We start from the raw sequence: 18,681 nt of genomic DNA on the forward strand, positions 1-18,681 counted from the left end.
ATACTTCACGCATCAATCACTGATGGCCAGGGTCGCAATGAACGGATAAAGAGATAGGCTGATGACGAGTTTGCACATTTGATTCACAATAATTACGCATAATCTAAACGCTGTCTTTTCGGATTTCTTTGGAGTACCAAACAACCCCCCCCTTCTGTTGTCAGGATGGCCGAGCGGTCTAAGGCGTTGCGTTCAGGTCGCAGTCTCTCCTGGAGGCGTGGGTTCGAACCCCACTTCTGACAAATGTTGGATTTTAGGGACAACAGCTGACACTTGGAAAACACATTCTCCCACATTAGTCAAAGGTGGGGAACCACCTATTCTCCAATGCTGATTACCTGGATGAATTCATAGACTTTGATGTTATACAATTTACAGTTCATCTGGATAGATGCAATGAACATCACACACAGAGGTAAGAGTGACACAGTGCTTAGATGTACCCAAACTTCCTTGTATTGACAATTTTATAGTTTGCTACATGATCACCCAATCTCCAAGTTGTCAATATGCACACAATAATGAAATTAATCAAATCGTCTGGAAGAAACTGTTCAACAAAAGTAGCTTAACAATGTGAAATGGTTCCATGGTGTAATGGGGAGCACTCTGGACTTTGAATCCAGTGATCTGAGTTCAAATCTCGGTGGAACCTACCACTGGCTAGTTGTAGGTTTTTTTGCCCCAATGAGTGACTCAGTTACTCCACCAACTGGGAGACACACAGTGGCATTGTCAACGAGCTCATCTTGTTCCAGAGACATAGAGTACTTTGTGCAATCAACACTCATGGCAAGTGTTTAAAGAACTAATACAGGGAGAGAGATGAGGCAAAGGTTGCACAATGGTTTACGATAGACACACTCTTAAGTAAATATCCTTGCGGATCTCATTCAGATAATGCTAAAAACACATTTTGGGCATGAAGTGCGATCCCAGACACAATCCCAAATTCCTAATTTATAACCCTACCCCTCGTTTTCAAGTGCTTCCCTATTTTTGTGTTTCACCCCAAACAGAGTCATAAGGTCTAGTAGTTGAAATATCTCCCTGTGAAATGCAATAAGCCTTGAAACCCCTGTCAAGCATCAGAGTGTTCAGGACTGCTTAGTAAAACCACAGACTGTTAAAACTGTTGTCTGTGTAACACTGTTCACATTTCCAGTGCACACATTCTTCATTTGGCAGCATCTGGAGATGCCCTGGTGTATAGGTAAGCACTCTGGACTGTGAATCCAGCGATCTGAGTTCAAATCACGGTGGGACCTGTTATAGTTTGGAACGAATAAAACCAGCTTGTCCTTTGAGCTGTGTTGCTGGTCTTAGGATTTAATGTGCAATAAATGCAGGCAACTTTGGCAACAGTTCTATCTGTTGTGCTCCATTCAATGACTCTAGTACTCTATCAAATTACGGGGTTCAATTAATGTAATGCAATAATTGGATACTGGTTACTCTAAGAACTCTTTTTCTGGAGTTTGCTGAAAAAATGAATGCATATGTTAAAGCTCCATGAATTGATGTCTTCCCAGCAAAGGGCAAAAGAACACCAATACCAGCTGATAGATGTGTAGTGGCTTAATCAACAAGCTCTTTTTTGCCTGAGACATCCCATACTTCACGCATCAATCACTGATGGCCAGGGTAGCAATAAACTGATAAAGAGATAGGCTGATGACGAGTTTGCACATTTGATTCACAATAATTACGCATAATCTAAACGCTGTCTTTTCGGATTTCTTTGGAGTACCAAACAACCCCCACTTCTGTTGTCAGGATGGCCGAGCGGTCTAAGGCGCTGCGTTCAGGTCGCAGTCTCTCCTGGAGGCGTGGGTTCGAACCCCACTTCTGACAAATGTTGGATTTTAGGGACAACAGCTGACACTTGGAAAACACATTCTCCCACATTAGTCAAAGGTGGGGAACCACCTATTCTCCAATGCTGCTTACCTGGAGGAATTCATAGACTTTGATGTTATACAAATTACAGTTCATCTGGATAGATGCAATGAACATCACACACAGAGGTAAGAGTGACACAGTGCTTAGATGTACCCAAACTTCCTTGTATTGACAACTTTATAGTTTGCTACATGATCACCCAATCTCCAAGTTGTCAATATGCACACAATAATGAAATGAATCAAATCGTCTGGAAGAAACTGTTCAACAAAAGTAGCCTAACAATGTGAAATGGTTCCATGGTGTAATGGTGAGCACTCTGGACTTTGAATCCGGTGATCCGAGTTCAAATCTCAGTGGAACCTACCGCTGGCTAGTTGTAGGTTTTTTTGCCCCAATGAGTGACTCAGTTACTCCACCAACTGGGAGACACACAGTGGCATTGTCAACGAGCTCATCTTGTTCCAGAGACATAGAGTACTTTGTGCAATCAACACTCATGGCAAGTGTTTAAAGAACTAATACAGGGAGAGAGATGAGGCAAAGGTTGCACAATGGTTTACGATAGACACACTCTTAAGTAAATATTATATCATTCAGATAATGCTAAAAACACATTTTGGGCATGAAGTGCGATCCCAGACACAATCCCAAATTCCTAATTTATAACCCTACCCCTCGTTTTCAAGTGCTTCCCTATTTTTGTGTTTCACCCCAAACAGAGTCATAAGGGCTAGTAGTTGAAATATCTCCCTGTGAAATGCAATAAGCCTTGAAACCCCTGTCAAGCATCAGAGTGTTCAGGACTGCTCAGTAAAACCACAGACTGTTACAACTGTTGTCTGTGTAACACTGTTCACATTTCCAGTGTGCATATTCTTCATTTGGCAGCATCTGGAGATTCCCTGGTGTATAGGTAAGCACTCTGGACTGTGAATCCAGCAATCTGAGTTCAAATTACGGTGGGACCTGTTATAGTGTAGGACGAATAAAACCAGCTCGTCCTTTGAGCTGTGTTGCTGGTCTCAGGATTTAATGTGCAATAAATGCAGGCAACTTTGGCAACAGTTCTTTCTGTTGTGCTCCATTCAATGACTCTAGTACTCTATCAAATTAAGGGGTTCAATTAATGTAATGCGATAATTGGATACTGGTTACTCTAAGAACTCTTTTTCTGGAGTTTGCTGAAAAAATGAATGCATATGTTAAAGCTCCATGAATTGATGTCTTCCCAGCAAAGGGCAAAAGAACACCAATACCAGCTGATAGATGTGTAGTGGCTTAATCAACAAGCTCTTTTTTGCCTGAGACATCCCATACTTCACGCATCAATCACTGATGGCCAGGGTAGCAATGAACTGATAAAGAGATAGGCTGATGACGAGTTTGCACATTTGATTCACAATAATTACGCATAATCTAAACGCTGTCTTTTCGGATTTCTTTGGAGTACCAAACAACCCCCCCCTTCTGTTGTCAGGATGGCCGAGCGGTCTAAGGCGCTGCGTTTAGGTCGCAGTCTCTCCTGGGGGCGTGGGTTCGAATCCCACTTCTGACAAATGTTGGATTTTAGGGACCACAGCTGACACTTGGAAAACACATTGGATCCATTCTTCCACATTCGTCAGAGGTGGGGAACCACTTATTCTCCAAGACTGCTTACCTGGATAAGGTGTGTTCAATCAGACAGAAAGTGCAGGAGCAGTGGGTAAAGCACGGATAGCTGACAAGCAAGCAGGGCTGTGGAGCTCAAGGAGCATGGCTTTGGCACCCCTCTACTTACGTATCAAAGGTAGTCTTTCATCTATGCCCTATAATCACTAATGAGAGTCTATTTGAGACTGACTCTATTGGCCAAATCCATAGATTTTCATGTTATACAAGTTACAGTGCATCTGGATAGATGCAATGAACATCACACACTGAGATAAAAGTGACACAGTGCTTAGATGTACCCAAACCGCCTCGTATTGACATTTTTTTAGTTTGCTACATGATCAGCCAAATCTCCAAGTTGTCAAGTTGGAGACAATAATGAAATGAATCAAATTGTGTGGAAGAACCTGTTCAACAACATAAAGCTAGCAATGTGGAAAGGTTCCATGGTGTAATGGTGAGCACTCTGGACTCTGAATCCAGCGATCCGAGTTCAAATCTCGGTGGGACCTACTGTTGGCAGCTTGTAGCTTTTCTCGATGCAATGATTGACTCGGTTACTCCACCAACTGGGAGACTCACAGTGGCATTGTCATGGAGCTCATCTTGTTCCAGAAACAGAATACTATGTGCACTAAACACTCATGACAAGTCTAAAAAAACTGAAACCGGCACAGAAATGAGGCCAAGCCTGCACGATGGTTTAAAATAAACACACTCTTAGCTAAGTATCCTTGCTGATCTCTGTCACATAATGCTAAAAACACATTTTGGGCATTCCATTCAAGTTTGGGCATGAAGTGCGATCCCAGACACAATCCCCAATTCCTCTTTTATAACCCTACCCTAGTTTTCAAGTGCTTCCTTATTTTTGTCATAAGGGTTAGTATTTGAAATATATTAAAAATAGTGTCTGTGTAACACTGTTCACTTTTCCAGTGCACACTTGCTTCATTTGGCAGCATCTGGAGATTCCCTGGTGTATAGGTAAGCACTCTGGACTATGAATCCAGCAATCTGAGTTCAAATCACGATGGGACCTGTTATAGTGTAGAATGAATAAAACCAGCTGGACCTTTAAGCTGGCTTGCTGTTCTCAGGTTTTAATGTGCAATAAATGCAGGCAACTTTGGCAACAGTTCTTTCTCTTATGCTCCATTCATTGACTCTAGTACTCTACCAAATGACGTGGTTCAATTAATATAATGCAATATTTGGATACTGGTTACCTTTTCTGGAGTTTGCTGAAAAACTGAATGTATATGTTAAAGCTCTATGAATTGATGTCTTGCCAGTAAAGGGCAGAAGAACACCAATACCAGCTGACAGGTGTGTAGTGGCTTAATCAACAAGCTCTTTTTTGCCTGAGACATACCATACTTCACGCATCCATCACTGATGGCCAGGGTAGCAATAAACCGATAAAGAGGTAGGCTGATGACGAGTTTGCACATTTGATTTACAATAATTACGCCTAATCTAAATGCTGTCTTTGCGCATTTTTTTTTGGAGTACCAAACCAAGCCTGTTCTGTTGTCAGGATGGCCGAGCGGTCTAAGGCGCTGCGTTCAGATCGCAGTCTCTCCTGGAGGCGAGGGTTCGAACCCCACTTCTGACAAATGTTGGATTTTAGGGACAACAGCTGACACTTGGAAAACACATTCTCCCACATTAGTCAAAGGTGGGGAACCACCTATTCTCCAATGCTGCTTACCTGGATGAATTCATAGACTTTGATGTTATACAAGTTACAGTTCATCTGGATAGATGCAATGAACATCACACACAGAGGTAAGAGTGACACAGTGCTTAGATGTACCCAAACTTCCTTGTATTGACAACTTTATAGTTTGCTACATGATCACCCAATCTCCAAGTTGTCAATATGCACACAATAATGAAATGAATCAAATCGTCTGGAAGAAACTGTTCAACAAAAGTAGCCTAACAATGTGAAATGGTTCCATGGTGTAATGGTGAGCACTCTGGACTTTGAATCCAGTGATCGGAGTTCAAATCTCGGTGGAACCTACTGCTGGCTAGTTGTAGGTTTTTTTGCCCCAATGAGTGACTCAGTTACTCCACCAACTGGGAGACACACAGTGGCATTGTCAACGAGCTCATCTTGTTCCAGAGACATAGAGTACTTTGTGCAATCAACACTCATGGCAAGTGTTTAAAGAACTAATACAGGGAGAGAGATGAGGCAAAAGTTGCACAATGGTTTACGATAGACACACTCTTAAGTAAATATCCTTGCGGATCTCATTCAGATAATGCTAAAAACACATTTTGGGCATGAAGTGCGATCCCAGACACAATCCCAAATTCCTAATTTATAACCCTACCCCTCGTTTTCAAGTGCTTCCCTATTTTTGTGTTTCACCCCAAACAGAGTCATAAGGGCTAGTAGTTGAAATATCTCCCTGTGAAATGCAATAAGCCTTAAAACCCCTGTCAAGCATCAGAGTGTTCAGGACTGCTCAGTAAAACCACAGACTGTTACAACTGTTGTCTGTGTAACACTGTTCACATTTCCAGTGCGCATATTCTTCATTTGGCAGCATCTGGAGATTCCCTGGTGTATAGGTAAGCACTCTGGACTGTGAATCCAGCGATCTGAGTTCAAATTACGGTGGGACCTGTTATAGTGTAGGACGAATAAAACCAGCTCGTCCTTTGAGCTGTGTTGCTGGTCTCAGGATTTAATGTGCAATAAATGCAGGCAACTTTGGCAACAGTTCTTTCTGTTGTGCTCCATTCAATGACTCTAGTACTCTACCAAATGACGTGGTTCAATTAATGTAATGCAATAATTGGATACTGGTTACTCTAAGAACTCTTTTTCTGGAGTTTGCTGAAAAAATGAATGCATATGTTAAATCTCCATGAATTGATGTATTCCCAGCAAAGGGCAAAAGAACACCAATACCAGCTGACAGATGTGTAGTGGCTTAATCAACAAGCTCTTTTTTGCCTGAGACATCCCATACTTCACGCATCAATCACTGATGGCCAGGGTAGCATGAACTGATAAAGAGATAGGCTGATGACGAGTTTGCACATTTGATTCACAATAATTACGCATAATCTAAACGCTGTCTTTTCGGATTTCTTTGGAGTACCAAACAACCCCCCCCCTTCTGTTGTCAGGATGGCCGAGCTGTCTAAGGCGCTGCGTTCAGGTCGAAATCTCTCCTGGAGGCGTGGGTTCGAATCCCACTTCTGACAAATGTTGGATTTTAGGGACAACAGCTGACACTTGGAAAACACATTCTCCCACATTAGTCAAAGGTGGGGAACCACCTATTCTCCAATGCTGCTTACCTGGATGAATTCATAGACTTTGATGTTATACAAGTTACAGTTCATCTGGATAGATGCAATGAACATCACACACAGAGATAAGAGTGACACAGTGCTTAGATGTACCCAAACTTCCTTGTATTGACAATTTTATAGTTTGCTACATGATCACCCAATCTCCAAGTTGTCAATATGCACACAATAATGAAATGAATCAAATTGTCTGGAAGAAACTGTTCAACAAAAGTAGCCTAACAGTGTGAAATGGTTCCATGGTGTAATGGTGAGCACTCTGGACTTTGAATCCAGTGATCCGAGTTCAAATCTCGGTGGAACGTACCGCTGGCTAGTTTTAGGTTTTTTTGCCCCAATGAGTGACTCAGTTACTCCACCAACTGGGAGACACACAGTGGCATTGTCAACGAGCTCATCTTGTTCCAGAGACATAGAGTACTTTGTGCAATCAACACTCATGGCAAGTGTTTAAAGAACTAATACAGGGAGAGAGATGAGGCAAAGGTTGCACAATGGTTTACGATAGACACACTCTTAAGTAAATATCCTTGCGGATCTCATTCAGATAATGCTAAAAACACATTTTGGGCATGAAGTGCGATCCCAGACACAATCCCAAATTCCTAATTTATAACCCTACCCCTCGTTTTCAAGTGCTTCCCTATTTTTGTGTTTCACACCAAACAGAGTCATAAGGTCTAGTAGTTGAAATATCTCCTTGTGAAATGCAATAAGCCTTGAAACCCCTGTCAAGCATCAGAGTGTTCAGGACTGCTCAGTAAAACCACAGACTGTTAAAACTGTTGTCTGTGTAACACTGTTCACATTTCCAGTGCACACATTCTTCATTTGGCAGCATCTGAAGATTCCTTGGTGTATAGGTAAGCACTCTGGACTGTGAATCCAGCGATCTGAGTTCAAATCAACAAGAGGAGTTAATCATAATAACCTAATAAAAGTTAAGACTACTCCTCTTACAGAACAAAACCCCAAAACTATTAAATGTGGATTATTAAATATCAGATCTCTCTCTTCTAAATCTCTGTTAGTAAATGACTTAATAAGTGATCATCAATTCGATTTATTTTGTCTCACTGAAACTTGGTTGCAGCAGGAAGAATATGTTAGTTTAAATGAGTCAACACCCCCAAGTCATATTAATTATCATGTTCCTAGAAGCACAGGCCGAGGTGGAGGAGTTGCAGCAATCTTCCATTCTAGCTCATCAATAAACCCTAGACCTAAACATAGTTATAACTCATTTGAAAGCCTTACTCTTAGCCTTTCACACCCACTATTATTTGTTATCGTGTACCGTCCTCCAGTCCCTTATTCAGAGTTTTTGATTGAATTTTCTGATTTTCTATCTGATTTAGTGCTTAGTACAGATAAAGTCATTATAGTGGGTGACTTTAACATTCATGTAGATGCTGACAGTAACTGCCTGAGCACTGCGTTTAATTCATTATTAGATTCAATTGGTTTTTCCCAAAATGTAAATAAACCCACTTACTGTTTTAGTCACACGTTAGACCTTGTCCTTACGTATGGAATTGAAGCGGATAATTTAACCATATTTCCTCACAACTCTCTTCTGTCTTACCATTTTTTAATAACATTTGAATTTACAATAACAGACTATATAGCAGTTATAAAACTGAAAAATTCCACTATAGCAGATGCTTAAGTGAAAAAGCTGTCAACAAATTTAAAGAAATTATTTCTTCATCATTTGCTTCACCATATGTTAATACAATGGAAAGTAGTCTCCTTAATGTTACTCCTGCACAAGTAGATTATCTTGTTGACAATTCTGCAGCCTCACTACGTACAATACTCGATAGTGTTGCCCCTCTAAAAAAGAAGGCAGTAAACCAGCAGAGGCGATCTCCATGGTATAGTTCACAAACACGCAACTTAAAACAGGAAACATGAAAGTTAGAAAGGAAGTGGCGTTCCAGAAAGTTAGAAGAATCTCATTTAGCCTGGAAAAATAGTTTAAAAATGTACAAAAAAGCTCTCAGTGATGCCAGAACAGCATATTATTCATCATTAATAGAAGAAAACAAGAACAACCCCCGGTTTCTGTTCAGCACTGTAGCCAGGCTGACTAAGAGCCATAGTTCTGTTGAGCCTAGTTTTCCCTTAACTTTGAGCAGCAATGACTTCATGACCTTCTTTATGAATAAAATTGTAGCTATTAGAGAACGAATTCACCAGATCCTCCCCCCAAAAATTACAGATAGATCTTCATGTACAGCAGTGCTAGAGTCATCGATAAGGCCCCAATCCCTGTTAGACTGCTTTTTACCCATAGATCTCTCTGAGCTAACTTCAATTATTAACTCATCTAAACCAACAACCTGTCTGCTAGACCCTATTCCAACTAAGCTGCTCAAGGAAGTTTTACCCTTAATAGATGCATTCATATTAGATATCATAAATCTATCTTTAGAAACAGGCTATGTACCACAGGCCTATAAGGTAGCTGTAATTAAACCATTACTTAAAAAAACCCTGTCTTGACCCAGGTGTTTTAGCCAATTACAGACCAATATCTAATCTCCCCTTTATTTCTAAAATAATTGAAAAAGTAGTCGCAAAACAATTATGTGATCACCTTCATAGGAATAATTTGTATGAAGACTTTCAGTCAGGATTTAGAGTTCATCATAGTACAGAAACAGCACTGGTAAAAGTCACCAACGATCTTCTCATGGCCTCAGATACTGGACTCATCTCTATACTTGTTCTGTTAGATCTTAGTGCTGCATTTGATACCATTGATCATAACATTTTATTACAGAGACTGGAACATGAAATTGGAATTACAGGAACTGCACTAGGTTGGTTTAAATCTTATCTATCTGATAGATTTCAATTTGTTCATGTTAATGATGAATCCTCCATGCACACAAAGGTTAGCTATGGAGTTCCACAAGGCTCTGTGTTAGGACCAATACTTTTTACTTTATATGTGTCTCCTTTAGGCAACATTATTAGAAAACACTCCATAAATTTCCACTGTTATGCTGATGATACCCAGCTATATTTATCTATGGAACCAGATGAAAATAATCAGGTAATAAAGCTTCAAGCATGCCTACAAGACATAAAGGCCTGGATGTCCCACAATTTTTTACTTTTAAACTCAGACAAAACTGAAGTCATAGTATTTGGGCCCAAAAATCTCAGAGATATGATGTCCAACCATATTGTTACACTAGATGGCATAAGTCTGGCCTCCAGTACTACTGCAAGGAACCTTGGAGTTATGTTTGATCAGGATCTGTCCTTTAACTCACATATAAAACAAATCTCTAGAACAGCCTTCTTCCACCTACGGAACATTGCCAAAATTAGGAGCATCCTGTTTCAAAGTGATGCCGAAAAACTGGTCCATGCATTTGTTACCTCTAGGTTGGACTACTGTAATTCCCTACTTTCAGGATGCCCCAGTAACTCCCTAAAGAGCCTGCAATTAATCCAAAATGCTGCAGCAAGAGTGCTGACTGGAACTAGCAAGAGAGATCATATTTCACCTTCACTAGCTTCTCTCCATTGGCTTCCAATTAAATGTAGAATAGAATTTAAAACCCTGCTTCTTACATATAAAGCTCTGAATGGTCAGGCTCCATCATATATAGAAGACCTCATAGCACCACATCATCCCAGTAGACCACTTCGCTCTCAGAATGCAGGCCTACTTGTGGTTCCCAGAGTTTCCAAAAGTAGAATGGGAGGTAGAGCCTTTAGCTATCAAGCTCCTCTCTTGTGGAACCAGCTCCCAGTTCACATTGGGGAAACAGACACCCTCTCTACGTTTAAGTCTAGGCTTAAAACCTTCCTTTTTAATAAAGCATATAGTTAGTTATAGTTATGCTGCCATAGGCTTAGACTGCTGGGGGACCCACCCCCCAATGCACTGAGCTCCTTTCCTCCTCTTGACCTCTCTCCTCTCCTCTTATCCCGCAATTGTCACCACTGTATGTCATTAACTCTGTGTGTTCTCTCCCGTAGTTGTCTTTGTCCTCCTCTGTCCCCTTCTCTCTGTCCCTTTCTGCAGGTGTCCCCCGGCTTTGAAGCTGTGTGTCTTCCAGCGTGAAGCTACTGGTCCTACCAATCTGCCCGATGTTTTGTTAATGCTTTTTGTTGCTCTGTTCTTTTCTCTCTCCCCTTTCCACTCACCCCAACCGGTCGAGGCAGATGGCCGTCCACCCTGAGCCTGGTTCTGCTGGAGGTTTCTTCCGTTAAAGGGAGTTTTTCCTCTCCACTGTTGCCTATGGCTTGCTCCAGGGGGAATTGTTGGGTTCTCTTTATATATCTTTATAATCTTGACTTTATTCTGTAAAGTGCCCTGAGATGACTTTGTTGTGAATTGGCGCTATATAAATAAAGTTGAATTGAATTGAATTGAATTGAATTGAAATCACGGTGGGACCTGTTATAGTGTAGAACGAATAAAACCAGCTTGTCCTTTGAGCTGTGTTGCTGGTCTCAGGATTTAATGTGCAATAAATGCAGGCAACTTTGGCAACAGTTCTTTCTGTTGTGCTCCATTCAATGACTCTAGTACTCTATCAAATGACGGGGTTCAATTAATGTAATGCAATAATTGGATACTGGTTACTCTAAGAACTCTTTTTCTGGAGTTTGCTGAAAAAATGAATGCATACGTTAAAGCTCCATGAATTGATGTCTTCCCAGCAAAGGGCAGAAGAACACCAATACCAGCTGATAGATGTGTAGTGGCTTAATCAACAAGCTCTTTTTTGCCTGACACATCCCATACTTCACGCATCAATCACTGATGGCCAGGGTAGCAATGAACTGATAAAGAGATAGGCTGATGACGAGTTTGCACATTTGATTCACAATAATTACGCATAATCTAAACGCTGTCTTTTCGGATTTCTTTGGAGTACCAAACAACCCCCCCTTCTGTTGTCAGGATGGCCGAGAGGTCTAAGGCGCTGCGTTCAGATCGCAGTCTCTCCTGGAGGCGTGGGTTAGAATCCCACTTCTGACAAATGTTTGATTTTACGGACAACAGCTGACACTTGGAAAACACATTCTCCCACATTAGTCAAAGGTGGGGAACCACCTATTCTCCAATGCTGCTTACCTGGATGAATTCATAGACTTTGATGTTATACAAGTTACAGTTCATCTGGATAGATGCAATGAACATCACACACAGAGATAAGAGTGACACAGTGCTTAGATGTACCCAAACTTCCTTGTATTGACAATTTTATAGTTTGCTACATGATCACCCAATCTCCAAGTTGTCAATATGCACACAATAATGAAATGAATCAAATTGTCTGGAAGAAACTGTTCAACAAAAGTAGCCTAACAGTGTGAAATGGTTCCATGGTGTAATGGTGAGCACTCTGGACTTTGAATCCAGTGATCCGAGTTCAAATCTCGGTGGAACGTACCGCTGGCTAGTTTTAGGTTTTTTTGCCCCAATGAGTGACTCAGTTACTCCACCAACTGGGAGACACACAGTGGCATTGTCAACGAGCTCATCTTGTTCCAGAGACATAGAGTACTTTGTGCAATCAACACTCATGGCAAGTGTTTAAAGAACTAATACAGGGAGAGAGATGAGGCAAAGGTTGCACAATCGTTTACGATAGACACACTCTTAAGTAAATATCCTTGCGGATCTCATTCAGATAATGCTAAAAACACATTTTGGGCATGAAGTGCGATCCCAGACACAATCCCAAATTCCTAATTTATAACCCTACCCCTCGTTTTCAAGTGCTTCCCTATTTTTGTGTTTCACACCAAACAGAGTCATAAGGTCTAGTAGTTGAAATATCTCCTTGTGAAATGCAATAAGCCTTGAAACCCCTGTCAAGCATCAGAGTGTTCAGGACTGCTCAGTAAAACCACAGACTGTTAAAACTGTTGTCTGTGTAACACTGTTCACATTTCCAGTGCACACATTCTTCATTTGGCAGCATCTGAAGATTCCTTGGTGTATAGGTAAGCACTCTGGACTGTGAATCCAGCGATCTGAGTTCAAATCAACAAGAGGAGTTATTCATAATAACCTAATAAAAGTTAAGACTACTCCTCTTACAGAACAAAACCCCAAAACTATTAAATGTGGATTATTAAATATCAGATCTCTCTCTTCTAAATCTCTGTTAGTAAATGACTTAATAAGTGATCATCAATTCGATTTATTTTGTCTCACTGAAACTTGGTTGCAGCAGGAAGAATATGTCAGTTTAAATGAGTCAACACCCCCAAGTCATATTAATTATCATGTTCCTAGAAGCACAGGCCGAGGTGGAGGAGTTGCAGCAATCTTCCATTCTAGCTCATCAATAAACCCTAGACCTAAACATAGTTATAACTCATTTGAAAGCCTTACTCTTAGCCTTTCACACCCACTATTATTTGTTATCGTGTACCGTCCTCCAGTCCCTTATTCAGAGTTTTTGATTGAATTTTCTGATTTTCTATCTGATTTAGTGCTTAGTACAGATAAAGTCATTATAGTGGGTGACTTTAACATTCATGTAGATGCTGACAGTAACTGCCTGAGCACTGCGTTTAATTCATTATTAGATTCAATTGGTTTTTCCCAAAATGTAAATAAACCCACTTACTGTTTTAGTCACACGTTAGACCTTGTCCTTACGTATGGAATTGAAGCGGATAATTTAACCATATTTCCTCACAACTCTCTTCTGTCTTACCATTTTTTAATAACATTTGAATTTACAATAACAGACTATATAGCAGTTATAAAACTGAAAAATTCCACTATAGCAGATGCTTAAGTGAAAAAGCTGTCAACAAATTTAAAGAAATTATTTCTTCATCATTTGCTTCACCATATGTTAATACAATGGAAAGTAGTCTCCTTAATGTTACTCCTGCACAAGTAGATTATCTTGTTGACAATTCTGCAGCCTCACTACGTACAATACTCGATAGTGTTGCCCCTCTAAAAAAGAAGGCAGTAAACCAGCAGAGGCGATCTCCATGGTATAGTTCACAAACACGCAACTTAAAACAGGAAACATGAAAGTTAGAAAGGAAGTGGCGTTCCAGAAAGTTAGAAGAATCTCATTTAGCCTGGAAAAATAGTTTAAAAATGTACAAAAAAGCTCTCAGTGATGCCAGAACAGCATATTATTCATCATTAATAGAAGAAAACAAGAACAACCCCCGGTTTCTGTTCAGCACTGTAGCCAGGCTGACTAAGAGCCATAGTTCTGTTGAGCCTAGTTTTCCCTTAACTTTGAGCAGCAATGACTTCATGACCTTCTTTATGAATAAAATTGTAGCTATTAGAGAACGAATTCACCAGATCCTCCCCCCAAAAATTACAGATAGATCTTCATGTACAGCAGTGCTAGAGTCATCGATAAGGCCCCAATCCCTGTTAGACTGCTTTTTACCCATAGATCTCTCTGAGCTAACTTCAATTATTAACTCATCTAAACCAACAACCTGTCTGCTAGACCCTATTCCAACTAAGCTGCTCAAGGAAGTTTTACCCTTAATAGATGCATTCATATTAGATATCATAAATCTATCTTTAGAAACAGGCTATGTACCACAGGCCTATAAGGTAGCTGTAATTAAACCATTACTTAAAAAAACCCTGTCTTGACCCAGGTGTTTTAGCCAATTACAGACCAATATCTAATCTCCCCTTTATTTCTAAAATAATTGAAAAAGTAGTCGCAAAACAATTATGTGATCACCTTCATAGGAATAATTTGTATGAAGACTTTCAGTCAGGATTTAGAGTTCATCATAGTACAGAAACAGCACTGGTAAAAGTCACCAACGATCTTCTCATGGCCTCAGATACTGGACTCATCTCTATACTTGTTCTGTTAGATCTTAGTGCTGCATTTGATACCATTGATCATAACATTTTATTACAGAGACTGGAACATGAAATTGGAATTACAGGAACTGCACTAGGTTGGTTTAAATCTTATCTATCTGATAGATTTCAATTTGTTCATGTTAATGATGAATCCTCCATGCACACAAAGGTTAGCTATGGAGTTCCACAAGGCTCTGTGTTAGGACCAATACTTTTTACTTTATATGTGTCTCCTTTAGGCAACATTATTAGAAAACACTCCATAAATTTCCACTGTTATGCTGATGATACCCAGCTATATTTATCTATGGAACCAGATGAAAATAATCAGGTAATAAAGCTTCAAGCATGCCTACAAGACATAAAGGCCTGGATGTCCCACAATTTTTTACTTTTAAACTCAGACAAAACTGAAGTCATAGTATTTGGGCCCAAAAATCTCAGAGATATGATGTCCAACCATATTGTTACACTAGATGGCATAAGTCTGGCCTCCAGTACTACTGCAAGGAACCTTGGAGTTATGTTTGATCAGGATCTGTCCTTTAACTCACATATAAAACAAATCTCTAGAACAGCCTTCTTCCACCTACGGAACATTGCCAAAATTAGGAGCATCCTGTTTCAAAGTGATGCCGAAAAACTGGTCCATGCATTTGTTACCTCTAGGTTGGACTACTGTAATTCCCTACTTTCAGGATGCCCCAGTAACTCCCTAAAGAGCCTGCAATTAATCCAAAATGCTGCAGCAAGAGTGCTGACTGGAACTAGCAAGAGAGATCATATTTCACCTTCACTAGCTTCTCTCCATTGGCTTCCAATTAAATGTAGAATAGAATTTAAAACCCTGCTTCTTACATATAAAGCTCTGAATGGTCAGGCTCCATCATATATAGAAGACCTCATAGCACCACATCATCCCAGTAGACCACTTCGCTCTCAGAATGCAGGCCTACTTGTGGTTCCCAGAGTTTCCAAAAGTAGAATGGGAGGTAGAGCCTTTAGCTATCAAGCTCCTCTCTTGTGGAACCAGCTCCCAGTTCACATTGGGGAAACAGACACCCTCTCTACGTTTAAGTCTAGGCTTAAAACCTTCCTTTTTAATAAAGCATATAGTTAGTTATAGTTATGCTGCCATAGGCTTAGACTGCTGGGGGACCCACCCCCCAATGCACTGAGCTCCTTTCCTCCTCTTGACCTCTCTCCTCTCCTCTTATCCCGCAATTGTCACCACTGTATGTCATTAACTCTGTGTGTTCTCTCCCGTAGTTGTCTTTGTCCTCCTCTGTCCCCTTCTCTCTGTCCCTTTCTGCAGGTGTCCCCCGGCTTTGAAGCTGTGTGTCTTCCAGCGTGAAGCTACTGGTCCTACCAATCTGCCCGATGTTTTGTTAATGCTTTTTGTTGCTCTGTTCTTTTCTCTCTCCCCTTTCCACTCACCCCAACCGGTCGAGGCAGATGGCCGTCCACCCTGAGCCTGGTTCTGCTGGAGGTTTCTTCCGTTAAAGGGAGTTTTTCCTCTCCACTGTTGCCTATGGCTTGCTCCAGGGGGAATTGTTGGGTTCTCTTTATATATCTTTATAATCTTGACTTTATTCTGTAAAGTGCCCTGAGATGACTTTGTTGTGAATTGGCGCTATATAAATAAAGTTGAATTGAATTGAATTGAATTGAATTGAAATCACGGTGGGACCTGTTATAGTGTAGAACGAATAAAACCAGCTTGTCCTTTGAGCTGTGTTGCTGGTCTCAGGATTTAATGTGCAATAAATGCAGGCAACTTTGGCAACAGTTCTTTCTGTTGTGCTCCATTCAATGACTCTAGTACTCTATCAAATGACGGGGTTCAATTAATGTAATGCAATAATTGGATACTGGTTACTCTAAGAACTCTTTTTCTGGAGTTTGCTGAAAAAATGAATGCATACGTTAAAGCTCCATGAATTGATGTCTTCCCAGCAAAGGGCAGAAGAACACCAATACCAGCTGATAGATGTGTAGTGGCTTAATCAACAAGCTCTTTTTTGCCTGACACATCCCATACTTCACGCATCAATCACTGATGGCCAGGGTAGCAATGAACTGATAAAGAGATAGGCTGATGACGAGTTTGCACATTTGATTCACAATAATTACGCATAATCTAAACGCTGTCTTTTCGGATTTCTTTGGAGTACCAAACAACCCCCCCTTCTGTTGTCAGGATGGCCGAGAGGTCTAAGGCGCTGCGTTCAGATCGCAGTCTCTCCTGGAGGCGTGGGTTAGAATCCCACTTCTGACAAATGTTTGATTTTACGGACAACAGCTGACACTTGGAAAACACATTCTCCCACATTAGTCAAAGGTGGGGAACCACCTATTCTCCAATGCTGCTTACCTGGATGAATTCATAGACTTTGATGTTATACAAGTTACAGTTCATCTGGATAGATGCAATGAACATCACACACAGAGATAAGAGTGACACAGTGCTTAGATGTACCCACACTTCCTTGTATTGACAATTTTATAGTTTGCTACATGATCACCCAATCTCCAAGTTGTCAATATGCACACAATAATGAAATGAATCAAATCGTCAGGAAGAAACTGTTCAACAAAAGTAGCCTAACAATGTGAAATGGTTCCATGGTGTAATGGTGAGCACTCTGGGCTTTGAATCCAGTGATCCGACTTCAAATCTCGGTGGAACCTACCGCTGGCTAGTTGTAGGTTTTTTTGCCCCAATGAGTGACTCAGTTACTCCACCAACTGGGAGACACACAGTGGCATTGTCAATGAGCTCATCTTGTTCCAGAGACATAGAGTACTTTGTGCAATCAACACTCATGGCAAGTGTTTAAAGAACTAATACAGGGAGAGAGATGAGGCAAAGGTTGCACAATGGTTTACGATAGACACACTCTTAAGTAAATATCCTTGCGGATCTCATTCAGATAATGCTAAAAACACATTTTGGGCATGAAGTGCGATCCCAGACACAATCCCAAATTCCTAATTTATAACCCTTCCCACTCGTTTTCAAGTACTTCCCTATTTTTGTGTTTCACCCCAAACAGAGTCATAAGGGCTAGTAGTTGAAATATCTCCCTGTGAAATGCAATAAGCCTTGAAACCCCAGTCAAGCATCAGAGTGTTCAGGACTGCTCAGTAAAACCACAGACTGTTACAACTGTTGTCTGTGTAACACTGTTCACATTTCCAGTGCGCATATTCTTCATTTGGCAGCATCTGGAGATTCCCTGGTGTATAGGTAAGCACTCTGGACTGTGAATCCAGCGATCTGAGTTCAAATTACGGTGGGACCTGTTATAGTGTAGGACGAATAAAACCAGCTCGTCCTTTGAGCTGTGTTGCTGGTCTCAGGATTTAATGTGCAATAAATGCAGGCAACTTTGGCAACAGTTCTTTCTGTTGTGCTCCATTCAATGACTCTAGTACTCTACCAAATGACGTGGTTCAATTAATGTAATGCAATAATTGGATACTGGTTACTCTAAGAACTCTTTTTCTGGAGTTTGCTGAAAAAATGAATGCATATGTTAAAGCTCTATGAATTGATGTCTTCCCAGCAAAGGGCAGAAGAACACCAATACCAGCTGACAGATGTGTAGTGGCTTAATCAACAAGCTCTTTTTTGCCTGAGACATCCCATAATTCACGCATCAATCACTGATGGCCAGGGTAGCAATGAACTGATAAAGAGATAGCCTGATGACGAGTTTGCACATTTGATTCACAATAATTCCGCATAATCTAAACGCTGTCTTTTCGGATTTCTTTGGAGTACCAAACAACCACCCCCCCCCCCCCCTTCTGTTGTCAGGATGGCCGCGCGGTCTAAGGCGCTGCGTTCAGGTTGCAGTCTCTCCTGGAGGCGTGGGTTCGAATCCCACTTCTGACAAATGTTGGATTTTAGGGACAACAGCTGACAC

General features: G+C 40.8%; 12 non-coding genes across 12 annotated transcripts; all 12 read left to right on the forward strand.

The window, feature by feature from the left end:
* Positions 1-159: 159 nt before the first annotated feature.
* trnal-cag (transfer RNA leucine (anticodon CAG)) lies at positions 160-242 on the forward strand. Its single transcript has one exon. It is a non-coding gene; the product is annotated as a tRNA-Leu (tRNA).
* A 341-nt stretch (positions 243-583) lies between these two features.
* trnaq-uug (transfer RNA glutamine (anticodon UUG)) lies at positions 584-655 on the forward strand. The gene has a single exon. It is a non-coding gene; the product is annotated as a tRNA-Gln (tRNA).
* Positions 656-1,771: 1,116 nt separating this feature from the next.
* trnal-cag (transfer RNA leucine (anticodon CAG)) lies at positions 1,772-1,854 on the forward strand. Its single transcript has one exon. It is a non-coding gene; the product is annotated as a tRNA-Leu (tRNA).
* A 341-nt stretch (positions 1,855-2,195) lies between these two features.
* Positions 2,196-2,267, forward strand: trnaq-uug (transfer RNA glutamine (anticodon UUG)). The gene has a single exon. It is a non-coding gene; the product is annotated as a tRNA-Gln (tRNA).
* Positions 2,268-3,377: 1,110 nt separating this feature from the next.
* On the forward strand, positions 3,378-3,460 carry trnal-uag (transfer RNA leucine (anticodon UAG)). The gene has a single exon. It is a non-coding gene; the product is annotated as a tRNA-Leu (tRNA).
* Positions 3,461-3,998: 538 nt separating this feature from the next.
* Positions 3,999-4,070, forward strand: trnaq-cug (transfer RNA glutamine (anticodon CUG)). The gene has a single exon. It is a non-coding gene; the product is annotated as a tRNA-Gln (tRNA).
* A 1,023-nt stretch (positions 4,071-5,093) lies between these two features.
* trnal-cag (transfer RNA leucine (anticodon CAG)) lies at positions 5,094-5,176 on the forward strand. Its single transcript has one exon. It is a non-coding gene; the product is annotated as a tRNA-Leu (tRNA).
* Positions 5,177-5,517: 341 nt separating this feature from the next.
* Positions 5,518-5,589, forward strand: trnaq-uug (transfer RNA glutamine (anticodon UUG)). The gene has a single exon. It is a non-coding gene; the product is annotated as a tRNA-Gln (tRNA).
* A 1,541-nt stretch (positions 5,590-7,130) lies between these two features.
* On the forward strand, positions 7,131-7,206 carry trnaq-uug (transfer RNA glutamine (anticodon UUG)). Its single transcript has one exon. It is a non-coding gene; the product is annotated as a tRNA-Gln (tRNA).
* Positions 7,207-11,825: 4,619 nt separating this feature from the next.
* On the forward strand, positions 11,826-11,908 carry trnal-cag (transfer RNA leucine (anticodon CAG)). Its single transcript has one exon. It is a non-coding gene; the product is annotated as a tRNA-Leu (tRNA).
* A 341-nt stretch (positions 11,909-12,249) lies between these two features.
* Positions 12,250-12,325, forward strand: trnaq-uug (transfer RNA glutamine (anticodon UUG)). Its single transcript has one exon. It is a non-coding gene; the product is annotated as a tRNA-Gln (tRNA).
* Positions 12,326-16,944: 4,619 nt separating this feature from the next.
* trnal-cag (transfer RNA leucine (anticodon CAG)) lies at positions 16,945-17,027 on the forward strand. The gene has a single exon. It is a non-coding gene; the product is annotated as a tRNA-Leu (tRNA).
* Positions 17,028-18,681: the final 1,654 nt, after the last annotated feature.

This window comes from Channa argus, unplaced genomic scaffold (assembly GCF_033026475.1).
Source record: "Channa argus isolate prfri unplaced genomic scaffold, Channa argus male v1.0 Contig059, whole genome shotgun sequence".
Lineage (NCBI taxonomy): Eukaryota > Metazoa > Chordata > Actinopteri > Anabantiformes > Channidae > Channa > Channa argus.